We start from the raw sequence: 10,843 nt of genomic DNA on the forward strand, positions 1-10,843 counted from the left end.
TCCATTAATTTTGTACGGTTATTCTATCATCAATATAATATTTAGGACAAGAATGGGCGGACTATAAGTAGTGGGCGTGGTACCTCCCAAACAATCTAAATACTAAAATTCATATCTATCTGTGAACAAAATTGATTGGGTTTTGTTTATTATGATGATGGTAAAAAATGAGTTGTTTGATGACCAAAGGGCTATGGGAAAATTAGCTTTAATTATAATTACTTGTGCAAGTAATTATAATGGGTATTTATGCCAAATAAAAGAAATAAACAAAGGGAGAATTAGTTTGAGTTCTAATATTTGTTTATTTGGGTTGAGTATGTTGCTCACCTTTTAATAAGATTCTTCAATTTCAGGTTACAAATTATGTGTTTGATTTTATTGTACTTCACAAAATGGTAATAAAGTATAGGTTGACTTCATAGAAGTATGTATAAAAAATGGGTGTTCACAAGTAAGTGCACACAAGTGAGTGCTCACAAGAAAGTGTTTTAAAAAGTTAAAATATAATTACATGAAACCTCGGTGTGTTCAAGAACCTGAGGCTGAATTTAACCGACAATTCACGAATCTATAGCGAGTACTAAATTCACTAGATTAATCTTTTACAATACAAAAATATTATTGTTATACAAATGCACTTAGCAAAATTCAGTTACAATTCAATAGTTAATTATAAGTGCATTTAAAAAATATATATAAATTCAATAAAATACAACATTTATAAATTATTTCATAATTTATAATAAAGTGTTCAAAGGTAGTTTGGACATGGCGCCGTCCTTGCAGTATTGCAACAAATAATTAAGCTGAGAGGACCTGAGCCAAAGACTTTATAGCTTTTACGATAATTTTGGCATCTGGCGTTGCTAAAAGCTGTGATGATTGTTGTCTGGTTGTTGATGTTATTGGTGGTTGATGACGCTGATTGTTGTGGCTGGTGGAATTGCGTCGCTGGTTTTGTGGTGTAGGGTGAAGCAAGGTGTGGTGGAGTTTCTTACATTTTCGGCACGTATCCTTTGACGTGCATGACCGTAAAATATGGCTTCTTGCCAGACAATTGTGGCAGTAGTGGTGTCTTTTGACCACATTTAGGCGCTGTTGTAATGACATCTTCAAAAATTTCACACAAAATCTTAATGCATGGTACTTCTTGCATAATACGCATTTGTAGATCTGTGATTCTCTTAGTATCACACGTCTTCGGTAGGTTTCCCTGGTGCTTTGTTGCTGGCTTGGGCGAGTGGTTTCTAATCTTCGATTTGGCCTAAGAAAATAGAACAAATAGTTAGTAACTGGAAATGAGAGTTGGGCAAATAAATAATGAGGAATGTGTGATGTGAGAAATGTGTTATGAGATGTGATAAATATGAGTGTGTGATTATATATACAAATTCAAATTTACTAAATAAAAATTTAATGATTGTGGAATATATTCATAAGAGACATTTTATTGAGCATTTTCATTATCTAGGAAAGGAAGATAACATAATTTCGCTATTGGCCGGGTTATTACACCTGATGCTATACGTACGTCGGCAACACGTACATTCTCATCTGAACCGGGATGTGTTTTTTCTACTCTTCCTAAGCGCCACTCATAAGGCGGTTGCAGATCATCCATTACAACTACAAGATCTCCAGCTTTAAGGTTTGGGAAAGAGTTCTTCCACTTGTAGCGTTTGTGTAGCGATTTTAGGTAATCCTCTTTCCATCGAAGAGAAAATTGATGGTGAATTGCCTTTAATTTCTCCCATCTATTTATGAGAGACATTTCTTTAGCATCTTGATCTGGGAAAGCCATAAGCGGAGCACCTCTTATGAAGTGTCCTGGAGTAAGGGCTGTTAAATCTGAAGGGTCCTCTGAGATAGCAGAGATTGGTCGTGAGTTGAGAACTCCTTCGATTTGAGCTAAAACGGTAGAAAATTCTTCAAAATTAAACTTTTGAGAGCCAGCTATTCGTTTTAAGTGATATTTGAAGCTTTTGACGGCGGCTTCCCATAAGCCGCCCATGTGAGGTGCATGTGGAGGTATAAATTTCCACTCAAAACCATGCGTAATATACTTTTGGGCTATATCTTGAGCTGAGTTTTCTATGAATTTTGCGAATTCGCGTTCGAGTATTCGACTAGCACCCAAGAAGTTTCTTCCATTGTCAGATACTACCCTTTGGGGCAGCCCCCGTCTCCCAACGAATCGAGAGAATGCAGCTTGAAATGCCGCTGAGGATAAGTCTGAGCAGAGCTCCAAATGAATAGCCTTGGTACTAAAACAAACGAATACACTAACGTAAGCTTTTATGTAAGTAGATTTTCGTAAGGGTGAGATTTTTAGTTCAAAAGGGCCCGCGAAATCAATACCAGTTATCTGAAATGGAAGAGATAAATTGCATCTTTCTGAGGGTAAAGGGGCCATAATCTGGGAAAGTGGTTGCTGTTTGTAGATAATACACGTTTTGCAGTGATGAATTATCTTTTTAATCCGAGGTTTGAGCCTAAAAACAAAAAATTCTGTTTGTACCATTCGACAAAGCTGGCTGCATTCCGCATGATAGAGAAATTTATGTAAATGTGTAAGATATAATTGACAAATTCTTGAATTACCAGGTAATATCACTGGATAACGCTCATTGTATGGAAGCGAGGATTGAGATAGTCTACCATTTACTCGTAGAAGAAAGTTCGAATCGAGAAATGGATTCAGATTTTTAAGAGAACTTTTATTGGGTAAGGGTTGTGAGTTTAACAGACATTGGTAATCTTCTGGGTGGAATGATTTTTGAGCTAAAAGTAAAAGTCTTGTTTTAACAAATTTCATTTCGAGTTGGGTAAGAGAGTCTTGGGTAGCAAAGTTGACAATTTGATTATTTTTTCTGCATTTGTTAAAAAATCTAAAAGCATAACATATAACTCGCAGAGCTTTGTTATAAGATGAGAAATGGTTTAAAATGTCATTTGCTAGAGTTTCTGTATGTAGGGATACAATTTTCTTTGGAGTTTCAATCAGTTTCAAAGGATTTCTTTTGGGCCATTCAGATGAAGGTTTGTTTAACCAAGATGGTCCATGCCACCATAAAGAATTATTTGCGAGATCTTGAGGTCTACAACCCCGTGTTCCAAGATCCGCCGGATTGTCGTGGGTTGGGACATGTCGCCATGTTGCATTCGGTGTTAGAGTATGAATTTGAGAAATTCGATTAGCAACATATGTCTCCCAAGAAGAAGGTGGTTTTGAGAGCCATCCTAGTACTATGGACGAATCAGTCCATAAATATATTTCCTTGACATTAAAGTTCAGAGCTGACATGACATAATTTACAAGATTAGAGAGTAGTACTGCGCCATTTAGTTCTAAGCGGGGAAGACAAACAGTTTGTATTGGGGCAACTTTACATTTTGCAACTAATAAATTCGAAAAAGTATTATAGGTTTGGGATTGACATCGAATAAATACCGTCGCACAGTAAGCTGCTTTAGAAGCGTCTGAGAACCCATGAATCTGAATGGTGTCTGAAGGAGTGTACTGTAACCATCTGGGAATTGATATTGTTTCCAATTGGGTAAGATCATGAACGAGACTATTCCATTTTTGTAGGGATTCTGTAGAAACATCCTCATCCCAATCTAACCCTTCTAACCATAATGTTTGCATAAGTATTTTCGCTCTGACGACTATAGGGACTAGCCATCCAGCTGGGTCGAAGAGTTTAGCTACTGACGAAAGAATTTGTCTTTTAGTTATTTTAGTGGATTGATCAATTGGGGAAAAACTGTATGTAAATGCATCTGTAAGTGCATTCCATTTAATGCCGAGTGTTTTGGTTGAGCTAGCTTCATGAAAGCGAAGAAAGTCTAGATCGTAAAGATCTTCTTTGGGTAAGTGAGAGAGCAATCTTGGGTCATTTGCTGTGAATTTCTTTAAAGGAAATCCAGCAGAATTCAATACTTTAATAAGTTGGGTCTGAGCGGATAATGTTTCTTCTATCGAGAATCCTCCAGATAGAATATCATCAACATATGTTTCCGATCGTAATATTGATGCTGCTTTGGGATATTCTACTTCGGTATCAGACGCGAGCTGAAGAAGCGTACGAATAGCGAGGTACGGAGCACAATTTAAACCAAAGGTTACAGTATTTAACTGATAATCTGTAATGGGACCATCGGGTTGATTTTGGAAGAGAATTTTTTGAAAGGGTCTATCTTTTGGATGTACAAGAATTTGTCGATACATCTTTTGTACATCTCCGCTGTAAACATACTGATATTTTCTCCAATTTAGTATTACAGTTATCAAATCGTTTTGTAAAGTAGGGCCTGTATAGAGAACATCGTTAAGAGCAAATTGAGATTTTGTTTTTCGTGAAGCGTTGAAAACAACTCTAACCTTCGTGGTTTTATGTTCTGGCCGAACGACGGCATGATGTGGTAAATAGAAGGAATTACATTTATTTTGGGACATATGTTCTTGCGATGAAGTTTCTTCCATGTGACCGAGAGCTAAATATTCGTTCAGAACTGCCATGTAATGGGAATGAAGTTCGGGATTTTTAGATAGAGTTTTCTCCATTCTAGCATATTGTGCTAGAGCAATGAATCTTGACGAACCAAGGAAGATTTTTTCGGGATACTCTTTTTTAAATGGCAATCTTACTACGTATCTGCCATTTTCATTACGTTTAGTCGTTTGGGTATAAAAACGTTCACAAATTTCATCTTCAACAGAATTTGAAGGGGCTGAGGGTATTTCTTCTTGTTCCCAGAATCTCTTTAAGAGAGTATTGAGATCTGTCGTATCAGCAGGGATAACAGTAGTTGTAAAAGATTGAACGATTTGGGCTTTTATGGGTCCACTAAGTACCCATCCGAAAATTGTATTGTAGGCTGATGTTTGGCCACAAATATTTTTCTTTATACCAGCAATGTTAATTGAATGTTCATAATCATTGCCTAGAATCAGATCTATTTGGGAAGTCTTGTTAAATGTAGGGTCTGCTAAATCTATTTCTTCAAGTTGCATTGAATAAGGGATTTCGAAACTGAACGCTGGAAGTTGTTTTGTAACTTTGGGCAATACTATTGCTTTAACTGGGATTCGTATATTATATCTTTTGGCGTACAATACGAACTCGCACTCTTTGTTCGCAGATTGCTTTTGCCCACCAATGCCTACAACTTCGAAGTGAGATTTTTGGTAAGGAAGTTGAAGTCGGTTTCTTACTTTTTCAGTTATGAAGGTTCGTTGGCTACCTGGATCAATTAGAGCTCGTATCGTAAATAGTTCTCCTCTATACTCTATTTGCATTAAAGAAGTTCGTAATAGAATGTTTTCGTTACTTGTGGAACAATTAGCGTGAATTTGTTTTGATCCAGAAGGGCCTTCAACTTGATTTTTCGTTTGATGTATTTGAGTAACATGTAGGGAAGGTTTTTCGGAAACATTGCTAGGAATATCTTTCTTTTCAGATTTTTCAATATTCTGAGATGGGTATTGAGATGTTCTTGTCATATGCAAAAGTGTGTTATGAAGTTTTTTGCAAAAGAGACAAGTTTTCTTACTTTTACAATTTGCTTTTAAATGTGATGAGCCTAAGCAATTATTGCAAATTTTATTTTTATATACAAAGTCGATTCTTTGCTGTATTGAAAATTTTCGAAACTTAGGACAAGTTCTAAGATTATGATCTTCATTGCATAACATGCAAGATACGTTCAAATTTTCATGTGAAGTATACGCTTGTATATTTGGTGATTTTGATTTGTTCAGGCTAAAGTTATCTTTTGAGGTTCTAATACTATCGAGGCGTTCTACAGCTTCGTATCGATCTACCAGAAACTGAGACATTTGCGACCACTTAGGAAGATCGCGAGGAGATGTAAGTGATTGTTCCCACAGAGAAAGGGTTAAATCTGGTAATTTAGTAGATATTAGACGAATGAGAATTGGGTCCCAACTTTCCACTTGTACTCCAAGAGTTGTAAGAGTAGCTATTGAATCATTAACAGAAGATTGTATTCTTCTAATAGACTCACTGTTTTCGTTAGTTGCTGCTGGGATATCAAAGAGGATTTTAATCTGGTTATCTACAAGTACCCGTTTATTCTCATACCGAGTTTTCAAAGCATTCCATGCCAAATCAAAGTTATCATGAGAAAGTGGATATCTTTTTACAATTGCACCTGCTTCACCTTTCGTTTTGTTACGAAGGTGATATAACTTTGTGACGGGAGAAAGTTTTGAATGATTTATGTACACTGCAGTGAACATGTCCCGGAAAGATGGCCATTGTTCATAACTGCCTTTGAAAACTTCAGTGTCACAGGGAGGAAGTTTAATGCAATTATTAGAATTATCGGGTGCCATATTTTGGGTAATAGCTTGTGGTGGGAGAGAATAACGTGCAGACGTATCAAAACCTTGGACATTGGAATTGTCCATTCGGAAAGCTTTCATTAAATCAAGAATTTGGGATATACAATGGTAATAAGCGTCTACACACACATCAAAATTCGTCTTTGCCTCTTCTTTGAATTCTGGCTTAACTAACTCATCTTGAGCTAATATAACTTTTTCATATGAAGCTTCTACTTTGTTCCATCTAGTGTCTAAGTCTTTCAACTTGACTTCTAAGACCGATTCGGTTTGGTCTTCTATAGGTGCTCTGTTAAATCTTTCACAGAACTGGAGCATATGGCCACAATCAAATACAAACTGCTCCTTAGGAGATGGGTTAGAATTTTTCTGAGATGTAGAAGTCATTTTTAAATGGTTTACGTATGCGAATTTTGAATATAAATTGAGTATTTGTTTTACTTTTTAGAAAAGTGTTAGATATCTTCTTTGGAAATAGTGCAATAAAAGTGGGAAAATAGAATTTTTTTTACTCTTTATGGATTGAAAAACTCCACTATTTAAAGTTGTGTTTGGATAAGTTGAATTGGGAATTTTGAAATATTCTATTCTCAAATTAGTGTTAAGGAGTTAGTAAGTACTAGCACTAGATACCCGTTATCTAGTTCAAATGAATAACAATGAGAATTTATCATTTATTGTTTTAGATTGTAGAGTTGAATTGGTAGTAGAGTTAAGGGGCTAGAAAGCTCTAGCACTAAATATCTGTTAAGTGTTTTTTATTCTCGTTATAGAGTTAAGGGGCTAGTAAGTTCTAGCACTAGATACCCGTTATCTAGTAAAATTAATAAAATGAGAATAAAAAAAAACTTGAACAGATTATTTATGTCGGTTCTTGCAAAATTCAATATTCGTTTTTGATTAAAGGGGCTATAACTAGCACTAGATACCCGTTATCTAGTTTAAAAGAATCAAAACTGAAAATGAATATAGTTTGAGCTGATTAGAATTATATTTGATTTTGGAGTTTTACGGAATTCTATCTTCGTTTTTGAGTTCAGGGCTATTGCAGAATAGCACTAGATACTCTTTATCTAGTTAAAATATGGTTCAAAAAACGAGAATGAAGATGGTTCAAACTAGTTTGCTTTACGTAATTCGTTTTTGAATTCGGGGCTATTGAAGAATAGCACTAGATACTCTTTATCTAGTTAAAATATGGTTCAAAAACGAGAATTAAGATGGTTCAAACTAGTTTGCTTTACGTAATTCGTTTTTGAATTCGGGGCTATTGAAGAATAGCACTAGATACTCTTTATCTAGTAAAAAAAATGGTTCAAAAACGAGAATTAATATAGTTCAAACTAGTTTGCATTCAAATTATTAGTGAAAAATTGTTAAATTCATAACATGAGCGGTTTTAAGGCAAACGATGAGCACAATTTAACATGAACTTCGTTTCTTAGAAGGTTAAGTACAGATAATTGCAGATCAGTGTTACCGCTGATCAGTTTTATGTTCAACGAACTTTTTTTTTTTGAAATGGTTTAACGAGTATAGCTTTTTAATATAAATTGATCCAAATGTATAATATTCACTTGTATCTTAAATTGGTTTTTCAAAATTAATAATTATGTGCTAAGATTTGATAATGTGTAAACATAACAATATTAAATATCTTTCCTTCACTTGTATTTTAAATTTCCTTTTTAATTATTAATTTTTTCTACTTGTGTTTGAAATTTTATTTAAATCGGCACTATTTTATTATTTAGTTTTTTGATTTGTACAAAAATTAAAAATAAAATGGCAACTCTGTATGAGAAATGCCTGATAAATATGTTAGTGTTGTCAACACACCAATGTTTTGCTCTTTTTATTATTCTGAGAATAATCAAATTTATCGTATAGATGTAAAAATTTATTTTTGTGTTTTAATATTTAATTACTCGAAATTTTAATTAGTTATTTTAATTTGTTATTTATTGCGAAATGATTGTTTCACAATAGCTTATTTTTTGTGTGACCAAAATGATATTATAGCTGCTGGTTTTCTTTTTGTAGCGGACTGTATTTTGTTTTTAGATTTGTATTATTAAACACAGCATTTATAATAAAAATATTGAAAACACAATCTGATGTTAAGTAAACTGAGAAAGTAGACTGCTTTAATTTTCATAAAACATGGTTAAAACCCGCTGCTTTGACAATATTGAATTTTTTCACCACACTTTTTTTCCTTTTATTATTGGATAGAATGAAGAACAAGGAAGAGCGTGAAGTTATTTTGCTTTTGATTTTATAAATACTTTTCTCTTACGGAATAAGCAGTAAACAATAACTATGTATATTGCTTTTGGTTTTTTATAAAGAATATATTAGTAAACCAATTGCAATTGTCTTCTTTTAAATTTTCCTTGAAAATAAACTTACCCCAATAATTCTGTATAGGATGATTTTTTTTTTTCTTATTTCCACTGATGATCGCAAAAAATTCCAAGAGCGATTGTAAAATTTGGTGGTTGAAATGCAATTGCTTTTAACTTGACTAGCACAATAAATTTATTTTCAAAGAGCTAGTAAATTTTTTGGTGGTTGAAGCACAAATTACTTTTATTAATCTGAAGAGCACAGTAAATTGGTTTTTAAAGAGCGAGTAAATTTTTTTTTTTTTTTTTTTTGTTTTATACTGAAGAGCACAGTTAATTGTAAGAGCGATTATTAACTCTGGTGGTTGAGCTTTTGATTTAACCGCAGAGCGTATTAACTTTAAAGAGCGATTATATTTTTGTTTTATAAATTTTGCAAACACAGTAAATACAAGTTACTCTTAAAATTTTGGTTTTTATATGAGGCTATGAGATAAAGATGAGATGAAATGAAGGACAAGATGAAAGACAAAATGTTTCAACTTTGTTTTTCTGTTAAAAAAGTCATACCACAATAACTATTTATTTCTGCTTGCTTACTTTTTCCTTATTTTTTTTTGTATGTATTATTGAAAAAATAACGGCTTTATTTAAAGGGCGGAACAATTTTTTGGTTTTTTTATTATTTTGGTTTCTTTTTGTTGATGTTTTAATTTTGTATGTACATATAGGTATGTGCAAATGTAGCTTTAGATTTGATCAACAAATTGTAACGGAATTTATGAATTTTTTTTTTTTTTACTTATAGGCACTATATATGTATGTATGTATTTACTTTTCTTTTTATGTGCAAAATTATATTACATATTTCTTCTTTTTGGTTCTAACGGGATGACAATTAGGCTATTTTTTATATATAGAATTTAATGCTTATGGCCACTGACCTTTATTCGTATATATGGCGTTAACTAAGACCTTTTTTATGTAAATTTTTTTTTTAATATGGCGTTAATCAAGGTACATAAAGCCATTATGTACATAAAGCCATTTTTTTTTTGACGAACACTTTTGTATTTTTTGCCTTTTGAAATATGGCGACAAATGAGACTTTTTTTTTTCACTTTCGTTTTTTAATTTTTAATAATTTGTTGCACACTTCTTTTTACAAAAATTTTGCACATACATATATATAATTTTATAACCTTTTTTTTTTTGTTTCGTTTTTTGGTTTTAAACACTTTTTTTTCTGCAACACGTTTGTTGTTTTTATGATGTTAGTTTTGTCGCGTTGTGGTATGTCTTTTTTGTTTTTGTTACGTATGTATGTGAGTATGAGATTTTAATAATAATTTTATGTTTTCGACTTACTGCTTGATGTTTGATTTGTAACTGATGAGCCCTTAAATCTTCGTTTTGTACATTACCTCATTGTTTTTCTATTGTGGTGAATTTTGTTTTCTTCAAGAGACAATTGTTTTTATTTTCTCCAAGAGACAATTGTTTAATTTTTTCCAAGAGTCACTTAAACAATTTGACGGTTCGACTGGACCATGAACAAAATTGATTGGGTTTTGTTTATTATGATGATGGTAAAAAATGAGTTGTTTGATGACCAAAGGGCTATGGGAAAATTAGCTTTAATTATAATTACTTGTGCAAGTAATTATAATGGGTATTTATGCCAAATAAAAGAAATAAACAAAGGGAGAATTAGTTTGAGTTCTAATATTTGTTTATTTGGGTTGAGTATGTTGCTCACCTTTTAATAAGATTCTTCAATTTCAGGTTACAAATTATGTGTTTGATTTTATTGTACTTCACAAAATGGTAATAAAGTATAGGTTGACTTCATAGAAGTATGTATAAAAAATGGGTGTTCACAAGTAAGTGCACACAAGTGAGTGCTCACAAGAAAGTGTTTTAAAAAGTTAAAATATAATTACATGAAACCTCGGTGTGTTCAAGAACCTGAGGCTGAATTTAACCGACAATTCACGAATCTATAGCGAGTACTAAATTCACTAGATTAATCTTTTACAATACAAAAATATTATTGTTATACAAATGCACTTAGCAAAATTCAGTTACAATTCAATAGTTAATTATAAGTGCATTTAAAAAA

At 32.8% G+C, this 10,843-nt stretch overlaps 1 long non-coding RNA gene across 1 annotated transcript; it reads right to left on the reverse strand.

The window, feature by feature from the left end:
- Positions 1-715: 715 nt before the first annotated feature.
- Positions 716-10,843, reverse strand: LOC135962076 (uncharacterized). The gene is made up of 3 exons (XR_010576623.1): positions 10,481-10,843; positions 10,090-10,371; positions 716-1,267 (listed from the first exon to the last, which is right to left on the reverse strand). It is a non-coding gene; the product is annotated as an uncharacterized LOC135962076 (long non-coding RNA).

This window comes from Calliphora vicina, chromosome 5 (genome assembly GCF_958450345.1).
Source record: "Calliphora vicina chromosome 5, idCalVici1.1, whole genome shotgun sequence".
Taxonomy (NCBI): Eukaryota; Metazoa; Arthropoda; class Insecta; order Diptera; family Calliphoridae; genus Calliphora; species Calliphora vicina.